Consider the following 5,622-nt stretch of genomic DNA (forward strand, 5'->3'; position numbering starts at 1 on the left):
GTTTTGCTCACCTGGGCCTGTTTATTTAACTACCTGTTGGGCAGGGCATAGGGAGCAGTTGGGTTTTTCATGTAGAATTAAAAGGCAACATAGTCAACTTGAAAAAATCCTTTTTTCTTGCTTATAATTGCATTTATTTGGCAAGAGGGAAAATGACTAAACTAGTAAAATAAAAAGAAAGCATGAGGCTTTTAAGCAAATCTTTAACATTTTGCATCCAGCTGGCTTAGGGTGAGACTGCTGTTTTTGCAAGCTGACATGATCCTTTGGTCTGACGTGGTGACACTAGTCAGGATCCAGTTCAGACCATGGGCTCCCTCTGTTACAAGCCATGGAGGCTCTTGCTGGACCTTCACTAGTCCTTTTTGCTGAGTATGGCGAATATTCAGAACTTAAGGACCATGAAATCCTCAAGAGGCAGCTCTGGAGCTCTCAAGCAGACGCCGCACCCTGGGGCCCAGTAGTTGACAGTCTCTCAGCTGCTCAGAGAGAGGAAGGTGTCCCCTTGCATGCATGGAGCAAGGAGCATGCCCAGGGCACACTGCCCGCTGGCACACTGTGGGGCAGCACAGTGCCAGACAGAAATGTCCTCCTCTTAGCTTGCAACTCGATGCTCGAAATCACATTCCCCAAATTTCCCTGTTTTAGTGGAAAGTCAGAACCTAGTGTCGTCATGTCAGAGCAAAAATGAGCAATGCCTCTAACAAATCCAAAGTAGCAGCTCTGCATTTCAATTACTCTTTTACGCCCAATTGGCCACATTTAATCTTGTGAAGAACTCGAAGCAGATATTTGCTCCAGTGCAATTACAGCCACATACAGAACATTGGCAAATGCAAACAATATAGAATTTCCACTTGACGGCAGATTAATTTGGTGTGATGTTTTCCCTCGAGAAGCCTTAAAGGCTCTCAGTTCTGAAAGTACCCTGCAGTTTGTATTTATAGCACCATGGATGTTGAATAGAAAGAGGGAAGCATATACTTCTTCTGAACTGAAGTTTCTTTTACCTCCATACATTAAAAATATTAACTGAGCATAGCACACCTTTGCTTCATTTCTCATAATACAATATGGAAACATGATTTCCCTACAGAGTCTATAGAGGAATTCAGGTGGTGTTTCCACTTTCATAAACATATTAAGTAAAGCATAGCAATGCTACAGACTAATTTCCTCTCAGGGAACAGAGGCACATGTCTTCCCTTCAGAAAGGGTCCCATCCTTTGAGACTGGAGTAAGCAGTCAGAAGCGAGGTCATAGCTAATGATGGAAAAAATCAGTGAGGTTATAGTTTTCACAGGCCTCTTATTGCCTGCCACGGCAAGGAGATTAGATTTCAGTAAGCATAGTGACTGAACCACTCCTGGCACTTGGGTCTCTTCCACCTTGGTCTGTCTGGGATTCCTTTTTATTGCAGACCGTGCTGAAACTTTTTTGTGAGTGGTGTTTTCAGTTGCCTTACTAACCACTCCCTTCAAGCCTCTGTAACTTGACCCATGCCAATCCCTATATTAAAGCACAAGAAGTGTATGAAACACAACAGTCCAAAATCTCCATGCATTGAGCCCATCAGGACAGGTCATCATTTCCAGTGAGTTGCACATCTGGAAACATATGTGGTCGCAAGGAAGAACTTAAAGTGAGCAACTTGTGAGACTGACTGAGCCTAAAGTTACCCCAGCTGAGGCCTGTTGGCCATTGTGAGACTATTTCAGCCAGCCAGGGCAGGCCATGGATTTCCCTGCCATCCATAATTTGCAGCTGGGATCAATACATCTGTCTGGAGCTGCAGTGTGCAAGGTAAGCTAGGGCACTGGCAGAGTAGGCCTTCTGGCTCTTGTCACCATTATGGGTGCATAGTAGACACTTCCTCTTCAACATGGGAAAAAACCCAACTAAAGAGTAAAAACAAGAGGTCAAAAACACTCAAAAAGACCCAAAGAGAATAATCCAATCCCAGGACAAAAAAATCCTTTTCTAGAAGTGCCTGTCCTATTTTGAGTGCTTTGCATTGCTGTGAAGTACAGACAGTGAGAGGCAAGTCCCCCATCTCCTTACAGGTTCTCCACCCTTCAGGAGACAATGTTATTGAGCCCACCATTAGCTCCCCTCTTTGTGAGGGCTGCAGCACCATGGAGGTGGCCTGGCAAGGCCACAGGGGCAGGTTCCGTATTGATGACAATTTAGTCCTATCCTCTGACCCACATGTCCTGCACACTGAGGCTTATTGCTCCTGTGCTTAGTTAAACAAAAGCCTCTTAAATTGTTAATGGGCAGTGGCAGTGACACCACTACCATTTCCATGAACACCCTTACCTGGTGCAGAGCAAACACTCAGGTTTATTTATGAACTTGTCCATTCCGCCCTTATGAAAGAGAAACCTTGAGTGCAGTGGCAGAGCTGGTATACCTCCCTCACAAAAACCCTGCCAGGAAGGATGGGTGCCTTAGCCCCTTTTTGCAGACACCTGAAGTTTGCCTGAGCTGAAACAGGATGTCTGGGGAAAAGCACGAGAAGATTGCTCTCCAAAGTCCAGTATTGGCACAAAAGCACGAGAGGCGTTTTCTCACATGAGATATCTTGCCTTCACTAGCTTTTCCTCTCAGACATTCAGCAGTGATACAGAGAATATTGCCATGGGCATGTCTGCACTGTGTTATTTATCCTTTGGATTTGTGCTTAGGGTTTTATTTGTAAAAGGAAAATGAGGCCATAAATCTGCTGGGCAAGGAACCAAGGGAAGAGAGGACAGAAATTTTCAACAAGTTTCATGCAAAGAGATGGTGCCAACGACTGGTTTCCCATGGAAAGAAATGGCAGCCAAGATATTGTCCAGGTACTCACTATGTGTAGTGGCAGCAGCTCAGAGTGTCAGCCTTTTTCTCACAGGTGCATTGACTCATTCCTCCTTGTACAGGTAGCTTTGGAGTTGCGGCAGCAAGGATGGCTCTCCTATGGGAGCATCTTCATCCACAGCTTTTGCTTCCAGCACACACCACTCTTCAGGTACAGCACCCTAAATAACCCCCCATGTCTGTAAACAAGGGTGGAGGGAAGCAGTCTCAGGCAGACCCCGGTTCTGCATTACACTGCCCTCTTCCAAGCTAGCCCATGGCTCCGATTGTGCTTTAACCCTGGCACTGCCCACCACGCCCAGGTGATATTCACCCTGATGCCTAGACCAGATCTGCCCAGCTCCTGCCAGCCCCACCAGAACTGCAAAGCACTGTCAAGCCCACTTGCCAGACTGATCCTCCTCCCATTGTCTTTTGTCCTGTATTTTTCTGATAACAAGGCTATGTGTTACTGTGGAAAGGGGTTTCAAAACATCTTGTGCTTTGCAAATTTACTTCATAGTCTGAGGTTCAAACAGTATTTGCAGCTCCTGAAGCCAAGTCAAACAGGAATCTAGGGCCTATGGGACTTTCAACGTTTAAGTTTTCTTTAGGCTACAATTATTTTGCTTAGAAACTAGACCCTTGATCTATTGCAGGAGGCTGCAGTTTAATAAAGTCAAACAGTTTGCTCTTTGCAATGTACTATTTGCAGTACAAGTATCATTGAGTTACACTGCTCCCCCTCACCTCTGCCTTGACTGTTTATATACAGAAAGCACTCTCAGGAAGACTCCTAAAAATACCCAGCAGTGTTAGCTGAGGAGATGACTCTGTCTCTCCTCCGCCTGCTTCTGCCTCCATAACATCCTTCAATCATCTTGATGCTCAACAACCCCAGCTGTTCAAGCAAACTTGCCTCATTCTCTAAAAACCTGTCCTTTTTCTTCCTCCTCTGCCAGTAGTTATTCTCCACCCTGCCACAAAGCAGCTTCTGTGATGTTGCCATATCATGTCTTATCCAGACTTCTCTCATTTGATTACTAAATTAAAGTGAAGTCCATGACAACTTGCCCAGATCTTTGAGCTCTGCCCACATTTCAGACAATAAGGTGGTGGCAAGTAAAGGTGATAATAGTATCTGAAAAAGAATAACTTCTGTTACTTTACATTGTAAAGGGGTATCTGAATACTGCAAAACAAGGTGCAATATTCTCCACAGATTAACTTTTGAAACAACTCTCAGGGAAGTGACTCTGCAGACAAAGGCATTTCCCAATGGAAATACCATTGCAAATAAAACTATTTTCACAATAGTACAAATAGAAAATCTGCACAAGCAAGTCCAGCCAGCTGGACAGATAAAAACATTAGTTCTTAAACACCAAGTTAAAAAGCAAGACTGGGATTCAGCTCACACTTCTGATCTGTCTGTTGCTCAAGGTATGGGCAGAGCCTCCTCTCACACAAAATGTTACTTGTCAAGGAATAGGGTCCCCCAATTGCTGCAGACTGGTCCTGTTTGTTGGCAGTCATCTTCATGACCACAAAGATATTTCAGCACATTAAAGAGACATCCAGCACAGACCAAGTTCATAGCAGCACAAAGGATCTTTGATGCTTCTGTCTGTCCATACATCAGCTATTGAGTTGAATGTTTCTCTTCTGTAGGTGTTCAGCAGACAGTAAAAATGAAAGCTCAGTAATTCTGCTGTTGTAGTAGATAAGATCAAGTGTGGTTGTTCCCAGTGTAAAACACTTCTGACAGTTGCTGTTCTACAAACCCCTTTCTATGAAAACAAATCATCTAATTCCTCCTGATTCAATAACAATTATAATTAATCAATTAATCTAATACTAAATATCAAAAATTCAATACTCAAAAACATTTACAACCAAAATGATCCATCAAAGCGCTTAAGATTGCTTTTGGAAGATCAACAGCTCTTCAACAAAAATTCCCAAGAAGCACAGAACTGTAAGAAGTGAGACACTGAAAATTTTTGCATCAACATCATTTAGGTTGCTTACAATGAATAAATAAATAAATCAGTTCTTTTCAAAAATCCCCACCCACCACTGGAAAACCATCAGCTAGGGAAGAGTAAGCAAGGAATTATTTGCTCAGCTCTGGTGACAATTGGCTGTTACTAGAGTTATTCTGACACATTGTTTTCAAGAACATCTGTTTCCACTCCGACTCCTTTAACTTTCAGATGTGAAAAACAAAAGCTCATTTTCAAGCCACATCTCCCATCTTCAGTTGGCAACAGTTGCATGATTATGAAGTTATTATTGTGCTGGATGATCTGTTTGTCAGTTTATATTTTCCTATCATATCTATTTTTAGCTATTCATTAGTATTACTTGGAGCCTCTCCTATAAATCTTAAACATTTATAGCACATCTCGACAATTCATCAAGTGGAGCCAACCTCCAAGGAAAGGAAACCCAAACCACTTCCCCTGCTCAGCTGAATGAGATTCAGATCCTTGTCTTTTAAACTTGAAACTCAACATTTTCCCATCTGCTCTTTATACACAACAGCCCTTTTGCTCTGCATCAGTATTTTATTCTCCATTCATAACTTTTTACTTCCCTCCAGAGGTTTCATCATGCTTTTAGTCTGCTGGACTCATAGAAGACTTGGATTTTGGAGGGTTTCTCCCCCCACACTCCATTGAAGGGGAAAAATAATCATTCAGCAATGAATGGCCACTTTTCATTGCTCATTCACAAGAGAGACACAGCAGGATCCCAGGGCTGGACTCAAAGACAATTTTC

The sequence above is a fragment of the Parus major genome, chromosome 6, assembly GCF_001522545.3.
Source record: "Parus major isolate Abel chromosome 6, Parus_major1.1, whole genome shotgun sequence".
Lineage (NCBI taxonomy): Eukaryota > Metazoa > Chordata > Aves > Passeriformes > Paridae > Parus > Parus major.